Source organism: Euprymna scolopes, chromosome 8, assembly GCF_053919585.1.
Source record: "Euprymna scolopes isolate OS-2025 chromosome 8, ASM5391958v1, whole genome shotgun sequence".
Lineage (NCBI taxonomy): Eukaryota > Metazoa > Mollusca > Cephalopoda > Sepiida > Sepiolidae > Euprymna > Euprymna scolopes.
The window spans coordinates 103461107-103472240 of record NC_136489.1 but is presented as its reverse complement, the minus strand read 5'-3'; positions in this window follow the sequence as shown (position 1 = coordinate 103472240).

Here is an 11134-nt window from a genome sequence, read left to right as displayed (position 1 = left end):
GTTGAAAATAAATAATTTCCCATGCCGCCTATAGTTGTGAATTCTTTTGAGAAACTTAAGAAGGACGTTGCCGAATCATCTGTAAAGGTTATCGACGACGAACTACCAATTACTATCGAAACCGATGCCTCAGAAAAGGCTATCGGAGGCACCCTCTTACAGGCTGATAGGCCTGTAGCGTTCTTTTCCAGCTCACTAAACCCATCGGAAATACGACTACACATAGTTGAAAAAGAGGCTTACGCGATAGTTAAATGTGTCCTAAAATGGTGGGACCTCCTTGCTGGGAAGCACTTCACTATTTTAACAGACCAGCAAGCCGTATCTTTTATGTATAAGCCAGCTAACCGAGGAAAAATTAAAAACGATAAAATCATTCGGTGGAAAATGGAGCTTCTCCCGTTCTCGTACGATATAAAACACCGTCCCGGAAGTAATAACATCGTTGCCGATGCTTTATCGAGAGTGTGTAGTGCTGCTACTTCCTCCTTGGAGGAGCTAAGGGCCATACACAGTTCATTAATACACCCTGATGTACAGCGTTTTTGGCACTTTATACGATCACAAAATATGCCATACTCAATTGATGAAGTTCAGCGTGTGACATCCGAGTGTACAACGTGCGCAAAAATAAAGCCTCAGTTCTTCAGCCCTACTAACAATACACTGATCCACGCTACTGCTCCCTTCCAGCGCCTCTCCATAGACTTCAAGGGGCCTGTCCCGGCATCTTCGAAAGGATGTCGTTACCTGTTTACTATCGTGGATGAGTACAGTCGATTTCCCTTTGCGTTACCTTGCCGTGATTATTCTTCGCCGACCGCAATCAAATGCCTGGCGAATATTTTTTCTATTTTTGGACTCCCCGTTTTCATCCATTCTGATAGATGAACATCGTTCGTGTCGGAGGAGTTCAGAAATTTCCTGACGCGACTTGGGGTTCGGTGCAGTAACACTACTGCATACAACCCAAGAGGAAACAGTGCGAGCGCTATAATGGCGTTATTTGGCACTCAATATTATTGGCCCTGAAATCTAAAAAGCTACTCCTTAGTGCTTGGCAGGACGTTCTACCCGATGTTTTAAATTCTATTCGCTCCTTACTATGCACTAGTACGAATGCAACTCCCCACGAACGATTGTTCAAATTTGAAAGGTGCTCTTCTACTCGTACTGCTTTACCTGTTTGGCTCTGCGAACCTGGGGAGGTACTATTGAAACGGTTTGGCAACAGGAGCAAGTAACACCCGATCGTCGAGGTAGTGGAACCCCTCGAGGCCAACCCTACGCATGCGAGAATACGGCATAATGATGACCGGGAGGATTCAGTGGCGCTAAGACATTTGGCTCGTTTTCCGCGCTCTGATGGACCTCAGTGTCCTGCTGAGAATACTCGACCCGACCTTGCAAATGCAGACCTGGCCCATTTGATTGGAACAAATCTAGTTGACAATACATCTAATGCAGAAAATATAGAGAATTCTGGCAGTCCTTCGAATATTGAACTGCTTCCACGCCGGTCTAGCCGAATCCGTAAAGCAGTCCAGCGACTGGACTTATAAATAAAACACATCGCCACTTTCAAAGATAACTTTGTACTCTGAAAAAAAAAAAATCTACACCTTGCAATCTCTCTTACTAGTGGGGGGGGGGAGAGATTGTTATATTTCCGTTAAAGTAAAAGTTTCTATGGCACGTGATTTTGCACACGTTCCTTTTCCTTTTTAAAAGGGCTGAGTTTTTTTCTTCTTCAACATTTCGTTACTAACAGCTCTTGCGTTTACTGTTGCTACCTGCTCTTTACTATTTGCTCTTACGTTTATTATTTGCTCTTACGTTTATTATTGGCTGTGAAATTAGTTCGGTTAAGCCTAGTAAAGAGGTTTTGCTCTGTCTTCCGTTCTATGATAAAACACTACAGGAGTATTGCTGTCATATTTGGGCTGGTGCATTTGCTACTAGTCTCTCGCTCCTAGACAAGATTTAAAGAGAGTCACCAATCTGATAGGCCCTGAACTAGCATCTAAGCTTCAGCCCCTATTCCATCGACGAAATGTTGCATCCCTCTGCCTGTTCTACAAGTATTTTAATAGAGAATGCTCTGACGAACTGCAAGCACTTGTGCTCCCACGACGTAAACACCCTCGACAAACCCGACAGACAGCTAAATCTCACCTCCAGACAGTAGAGATCCCTAGATATAAAAGATATTTCTACTCTAGTAGTTTCTTCCCCAGAACCGTTAGACTTTGGAATTCCATTCCAGGTCCCTGCTTCCCCAACTGTACTGACATGCAGAAGTTCAAGTGTAACGTGAACAGACATCTTGCTGCCCAAATCCCCACACAGTACCCCAGTAGATGTTATCCCTGATAGTAGCCCCCTACACTAAAGTGGCAATGTGCCTTGTTTGGGGTGAACATGTAATAAAAAAAAACATAAAAAATTGGTGATAATGAACTGAAATGTTTCGATCTCAAACTATTAACCTCTACTAACGCACTGGGTTTTGCGAATCCAGGAGCGAAATTGAAGACCAAATCCAGCCGAGAAAATAACAGCCTCTAGTTAACGATGACCGACCCTATGAAAAGCTTTGGACTGATCTGAATTGATCAGCGCAGCTTTATTGCCTACTTTTTCTATAATCAAACGTATCATGTATGTTATCCTAGATCGTTCGGTCCTTAACAGAACAAGTGAGTTCGGGACTTATAAGTCGACACAAGACAGGTTGCAGACAATTTTTAAGATCTTAACATAAATCTTTAATTCTGTATTTAACATTTTCAAGGGCCGGAAATTACCTATACCACTCGCGTCATTTTTATATTTGCGCAGCAATTTAATGATCCCCAGATAAAATACTTAGGTGTGTGCCCGTTTCTAAACCATGAGTTATACAATACAGCCAGCAAATGAATAAAAATGGGCAACAGCCTTAAATATAATTCGTATGATAGACCATTGATTCTGGGAGTTCTGTTCAACCTGACCCGTTTTAGGGCTTCCAGGACATCTTTCCTCTTTTACGCAATCTTTGCGCCCAGCAGCTTCGGTCACCTAAAGGCGAGAAAAGTCGGCTAAATAGGTAAAGAGATCTTGAAAATAAAATCCTATTGTTTATGATCACGGTACGGCTGTCCGGCAATGTTGCACTGGCGATGTCTCGATCAGTAGACCGTCAACGTTCCTCTGCACGAAGGAAGCACTCATATTTTTTGCCTCATTCGGCACTTTTTAATCTAAGATTCCCTGATACTCCCTGTTATCCAAGGAGTGCAGTTCATCCTTAACTATAGTAAAACTACTGCTATCCCCTCCCCCACAGCCCGATCTAATCTAGATTCTAGTGTCCCTTTCGCTGCCCTAGAATTAAAATTGAGTTGGCGACTATAATTGGCAACGAAGGACCTAATTACATTTTTAAAATGTCCCACTTATAATTACCAATTATAGCTCCCGTCAGCACCCCTTTATGGTTAGTAAAAGTTGTTTATAGAAGTCCTCCAAGTCAAATAATGACGTGTTGTACTTCCAGTACCTAGTTTTAACACTAAATTTATCAGAACCTAGACAAGCATGTGGCCCGAATAAATTATATTGTGAAAACTTGAACAATCTAAAATCCCTATGTTGACTCTCCTAATTAAGAACCAACCGATTTAACCAGAAAGTTGCACCGAATAGGAACCGCGTCCACCTGTTCAAGTCCATACTACGTCACAAGGTTTTCATTCCTCTAAGGAGATTCTTTGGACGAATTGCATGCTTTATCATATTCGTTGGGGCATATATTTGTGGGGGTAGTTGAATACCTCGCCTTCTTCTGATCACTGACTTTGGAACTCAGGTGTTCCCAAACTCTTTTCTTCTGGTTCGGTTGGAATCACTCTAGTGGAGCATGTCAAGGTAAGCTACTCCAACAGGCCGACCTACTATCGGCTACCACAATGGGTAGTTTCTCATCTCCAGATTCGAGATAATGAGGATTTTAGAAAAGGTTACATTGTTTAACAAAATTTCAAATGACTAGACGCCGTTGCACTTATCTACACGAACCTATTGGGGAGAAATGATTGATACCAAAAATAATTCTTTTTATTGATTTTGTTTGTTTGTTTTTGGTTAACACTTAATATTTTCCATATCTCGTATTAATGGTGAAATGATAAATATTTATTGATTTTAAACTAAAAGTAAAACTGAACTCCATATTTCGTGCCGAAGCAGATAAAAAGGTTAAACCACACGGCAACAGTCTCTCTCTCCTTCTCTCTCCCCCCTCTCTCTCTCTTGGTCAGGACTAAAACTCTAAGTCGCTCGGACCAATCCCCAAACTACTTTCGTGAAACGCAACAGAACCCATCTGGGCCTTTGGCTCTCGATTTGACTATACGAGGAGACAATAATCCAACATGGCTACCGCCGCAACCGGACCTTTAACACAGTACACAGATGAACTTTTTTTATCTTCCAACAGGACTGTTTCTAATCTGTTGCCTACGGAGATATACATAAGCTCTTTTCACGACTAAACCACTCCTTTTCTCCACTTCTATTAACAAAGATAATCAATAAAGTTATTATTAAATGTTAGAACGGGCTTTGTCTTTCCTATTCAACAAGTTTCTTTCATTAATCGTTGATGATCCTATTTTGGTCCACAGTTAAATACAGAATTGTGACAAAATAACCTCAGCAAGACAAAAAAAAAAAAAGAAACCTAAAAATTGAAATTCATTTTTTTAATTGAATGCTTTTTAAGAATGGACACATAACCGTAGGCGTTTATGAATTTTGGCAAAGCTTTACGGCTTTGTTTCGGCAGATAATAAATGCTGAAATAGTAAAACATTAAAAACCAAGATGTGTGCAATAGCGTTTACACATGACTTAAAGTAATGTAAATTCATCTATTCAGAAACAAATTCAATATAACTTATTTATAATAATACATGTAAACTCTACCATCTATATATTATTTATAGTTGTCTATTTTCTGTCTTCGTATGGTTTGTCACACAGAGTATCCAGCAAGAGAGGGAGGAGACACACAATAAAAGAAATGCCCACTGATAAAGAATGAAAGAGTAATCCACGTGTGTTGTTATATACATGAATGGGAAAGTGTTGTTTTATTATATTAAACTAGCTTACTCACGTGGCGTAGCCCAGGATTCATTAATGTCAATTTAATTTATCTTTGTTAATTTCAAAAAGCAATTCTGAATTCTGTGTGCGTCACAAAAAGATGAAGAAAATTTTTTTAAATATTAAGAAAACAGTGACGTGCAGAGAACTTTTTAAGGGCAGGTGCTCAAGTGAAAAAAAAAACATAATAAAAAATATAATAATGGTAAAAAAGGACACTTTTAAAACAAGAGTAAGAGAAGCTGGTGCTTAACCCCCCCTACTATCCCCTTCTGCACATCCCTGAAGGAAGATAACATTTTTTATCTTAAATAGTAAAATAGGAGTTATCTCGCTTACTGTTTGGATAAAATAGGAGTTATCTCGCTGATCCTGTTTGGATCATTATTTAAAATTATCTCCCTCGTAATAATTTTTCTTGTTGGAACGATTATTTCGGAAAGAAACTGGGAATAAATACACTTTTTGTAGTGCACAGAACATACTGTAATAATAAAAAAAATAAGAAATCACTAGTCAAAGTCAAATATCGATTTGTCAAATGCATTGCTAGTTAGGTCTAATATGTAAAATCCGACAAAAGTAAGAAGAAGAAGAAGAAGAAGAAGAAGAAGAAGAAAGTAACTAGAAGAAGACGTGTTACAAGACAGGTGAAATGAATTTCCGTACTGAACAGTTTGACACTACTTTTATATACTCTTTTAAAGACTAATATCAAGATATAATAGTACTAAACCGTATGTCTATAATAGTTATTCAAATTTAGATCAAAGTGATTTTAATTCTAGAAAATTTCTAACATTTAAGCCTTACGCTTAATGGTTTTTAAGAATAAATTAAAATTTAAGGAATCTGACTATGGATTAAATTCAATGAAAATCTAAAATATTTGAATTTTCATTTTTATTCTTGTTGACAATAATAACGAAATAGAGAAATTAAAGGATCATTTTCAAACAAACTCCATCCTAGCTTTCATTTATGAATTAAATTCAAACAATAGTATTCCATTTCCTTACGTTCTCATAGAGTCCAGCAAAGATGAATTCATTACTTCTCCGTATAAAACTATTGCAACCAATTCCTGTATGTTAAACTTCAAAAGTGAATGTCCCTACCGATACAAGACCGCAATTAAAAAAAAAAAACAACTTATAATTCGACCCAAGTTGATCTTCTCAAATAAAAAATATTATACAGCGAATTAAAGAATATCAAACAGGTCTTAACTAATAACCAATTCTCCAATTTCTTAGTAGATAAAAAAATTAAACTAAAAGTTAGAAACCTAGAACTAAAAATAACCAAGTTATCGCAACCAGTTACACCACAACTTTAAATCAGATGAAAAGGTACTAGGAAATATAATACATCGATATATATCCTCAGTCATTAATAATAAGATCAGATTTATTTTCTAATATAAGAAATTAACAACTGCTAACGTTATGAAAAAAAGAAAAACAGTTCTCGGACAACAAAATCAGTCGATGAAACCAATGTAGTCTACCAATTCAATTGACCTTTGGGAGAATGCATCTCCAACATCAATAGCTACATTAGACACACGACCAATACATTGTCCAGACGATTGACCCTACACCTTTCCGATACAAGCTCGATTTGAGAAAACCTAAAAGCAACATGGATGCGTACATTCCCAGTTTAGAAAGATCCTAGTTGAAAACACAGAAATCATCTACATGGATTCAAACGTTAAAAGATTAAAAATACTGGAGGCACTATATATAAGAACTAAACAGCCAAAAATTAACAATGTAAATTTTGAAAATAGTAGTAACATTTTGAAGTGCAGAGGGACATAACCATCGCGTATATATATATATATATATATATATATATATATATATATATATATATATATATATATATATTAAGTAATGTGATTTATAATTTAAAATTTAAAAATCAAATTTTAATTAAATTAAAAATCCGTTTCATAAGAAGGAACAACAAAAAAATCAATTATCTGTACGATCGTTTCGGAAAACAATGCTTTTTATTGTGGTATACATCAAGTTATGTAGAATAATTATATATAGTTTTTTGGTAAGCAAGGTCTCCTCATCAGCAAATTTTGGAGGGTTTTTATTGAACTTAAAAGACACCATAAATAAACCTAGCATTAAAAGTAAGGCAGATGAATCTGAAAAATTGAAATAAAAGGTCTGGATTTAAAATTTATAAGAAAATTAATATGGGTTAGAGATAGAAATAAGTAGAGAAAAATATATATTTTTGAATTTACATAATAAATTTGCTTTAAAAATATATAGAGATAGTTACCTTTTAATTTTTCTTTTTTTGAAATCAGGAATTGTGGTTAAAGTAGTCATTTAGATGTTTGCTATAGCTTTTTATCTTATTGAATGATGAATTTTAAAAAGGGGGACGCTCGTGCAATAAATTGTTTCCGTTAGCGTATTTTTGATTTAAAGACGCTACGGTTTATATATAGAGAGAATATTGTTATTACATGTTTTAAGGGGAGATAATTGTCATGTTTTCTTGACTTTATTTATTATTTATTTGACGGGTGTAAGGGAGGTAATTAGTCTAACTTAATTTATTAAAAAAAAATAGTAATAATTGTAATCTATTTTTACTAATAAGTAATTTTTAATGAGTTAAGGTGGTTTATATTTATTAAATTTAAACCAACGTTTATGACTACATGTCATAAGCTCCTGTCTTGAATTTAATAGTTTGGTTGTACTTTTTATATCTTCATATTTTAAAATTTTTAGGGTCTCTTTTGTACATAGTGCACAAAATTTATCTCCTGGTTTATATGATTTGCAAGTCTCAATTATTTGCCATTTTAAGTTGAAAGAAATATTGCTGTTTTTTAGTTGCCAAATATAGTTGGATAGAGTAGTTTGGTTTGACAGAGAGTTATTTTTAAAAGAATGTTTGTGCGTTGAAATTCTATGTTTTATTAGGCCAGATGTGGAACCAAAATATATTACCTCTTGCTTGTTGTGATTATTTTCCGTTAGGTCTATTGTTGGATTATTATATGGTGGGTTGATTAGTAATTGATCGGTAGATTGGTTTAAGTTGGTGTTATTATTTAATCTGGTAGTTGAGTTATGGCTGTTAATAGGTTCATGTAGATTTGGAGTTTTTGATACTGTGCAGCTATAGATAACATTTTTAATTTTACATGAGCCTTGTAGGGGACATTTATTTTTTCTTCTGCAGTTACAGTCCGATGTATTTTGTATAGTTGTATTTTGTAGTTTATTAATTTTCTTATTATTAGAGCTAATTATTTTCTGATGAAGGTTAGGCATAGTAGAGTAAGAGACTTTAATTGTGTTCTTATTGAAAATTTTATTATATCTATGGGGGGCTTTAAAGTCCTTATATAATATTTTAAAAGATTCTCTGGCTATGTTTGTTTCTAAACTGCATTGAAAATAAACCTATTAAGAGCGTAATAAGATATAATATGGCAATGTCTTCCCGTATACGAGTTAAGAAAAATAACCAAGAGACAAAAAAAGATAAAACCAAACCACAAATATTAGATAATAATACAAATAAACAGCAAACCAAAACCCGTAAACGTAAGAATAGACACAAGGAGATCCTATGGTTCAACCCCCATATTCCAAAAACCTAGAAACAAACATAGCCAGAGAAGTTTTTAAAATATTAGATAAGAACTTTAAAGCCCCCCATAGATATAATAAAATTTTCAATAAGAACACAATTAAAGTCTCTTACTCTACTAAAGCTATAGCAAACATCTAAATGACTACTTTAACCACAATTCCTGATTTCAAAAAAAGAAAAATTAAAAGGTAACTATCTCTATATATTTTTAAAGCAAATTTATTATGCAAATTCAAAAATATATATTTTTCTCTACTTATTTCTATCTCTAACCCATATTAATTTTCTTATAAATTTTAAATCCAGACCTTTTATTTCAATTTTTCAGATTCATCTGCCTTACTTTTAATGCTAGGTTTATTTATGGTGTCTTTTAAATTCAATAAAAACCCTCCAAAATTTGCTGATGAGGAGACCTTGCTTACCAAAAAACTATATATAATTATTCTACATAACTTGATGTATACCACAATAAAAAGCATTGTTTTCCGAAACGATCGTACAGATAATTGATTTTTTTGTTGTTCCTTCTTATGAAACGGATTTTTAATTCAATTAAAATTTGATTTTTAAATTTTAAATTATAAATCACATTACTTAATATTTAATTAGCTCTAGGACATTTAACTATCGAGCTTATTATATATCTAAATTACAACGAGCACTTCTATTTCCTGTATTTTAATTAAACTAGTAATTTCACTGTTACATTAAAATACACTCAGCTCTTTAGACTATTGTTCTAATCTCCTTTAAATTATATATATATATATATATATATATATATATATATATATATATATATATATATATATATATATATATATGTGCGTGTGTGTGTGTGTGTGTGTGTGCGTGTGCGCGTGTGTGTGCGTGCTTATATTTACAGATGTACACTCATGCTCATCAGCAAAAAAAAAAAAAAAGATGGAAGAAATCGATTTTTCAATATTTTTCTATGAAATTTTGTTAATTGTAACTGAAAATTTCTATTTTGCAGATCATCATTATTATTATAGCATATAATAGTAAGTGGAAAAATTAATCCTAAAAATGGAAAGACCGCATCTTGACGAGGATATAAAAAACTGAATTGCAGGATTAAGGCTGTCCAAAATGACTTACAAGCAGATATTTTGATATTTTAAGAAAAGAAAATGTGAAAACATCTCTGTCTGTAGTGAAGCGAATTGGTCGAAGGTTCAAAGCCGAACGCTTAGTAAAAGGGAAATCTGGATCTGGTCGCCCTAGAGGATCCACTTTGAAGGATGACCACAGGCTTAAATAAACTGTTTTGAAGGATTGAAAGAAAACTTATGTTGACCATAGCAAAGAATTCAAAACAGGGGCTGGAAATTCTCTTTTTATGTATACAATATCTAGACGAATGAAAGAAATGGGATTTTCTTCTAAAAGGTGTGCAAAGAAGCCATTTTTATCTAAGAAGAACATCAATGATAGAACGAGATTTTTCTCGTGTTGTGGCAAAAAAGATACAGACTGGTTCATGAATGTTTTCTGGTTAGATGTATCAAGATTTTGTCTTGCTAGTAATGCTTTCGATGCTCCCGAACGGTGCAATCGAAGAACTGGAGAAAGATTTTCGCCAAGTTGCATAAAAACGACAGTTAAATACGGGAATGGAGGGATAATGGCATGGGGAACTTTTACTGTAGCAGGAGTTGGGGAATATATTAGATGTGAGAAGTCACTCAATGCAAAGAAATACATTCGAATATTAGAAACAGGACTGTTACCAAGTATCCAGAAGTTAGGAATATCCCAGAACATTATTTTTTGACATGATAATGCTCCTGCACACACTGCTAAAGTCACGAGAAAATGTTTTTCTGATAATTCAATTAATGCGATATTTTGGCCTGGTCAAAGCCCCAATTTAAACTCAATCGAGAATATTTGGTCCATAATATCTCGTGCATTGGCTGGAAGAACATTTGAGAACAATGACAAACTGTGGGAAACTGTGCAAAGCGAATGGAATAGCATCTCTTCGCAGTGTTCCACTTTGGTTGAGAACATATCTAAAACGATTGATCTTTTAAAGAAATCAAAAGGGAATGCGATTCCATACTAAGCATTTATTAAAGTAAATGTCTTGTTCTGTGTTATTAGTCTCGTTTAAGTTTCCTTGTTCAATTGTTCATTGTTCAATATAGCTTTTAGTGCAATAAAATGTATAAAGTTTGTTTAGCCCATTTTTTTTTGCTCACGAGTGTATATCTATATATATATAATGTAATATAAAGCTATACATTATTAAAAAAGAGTAAAAAACCTCTAAATTCTATACCATTTTGTAAATCATACTTTAAAACCA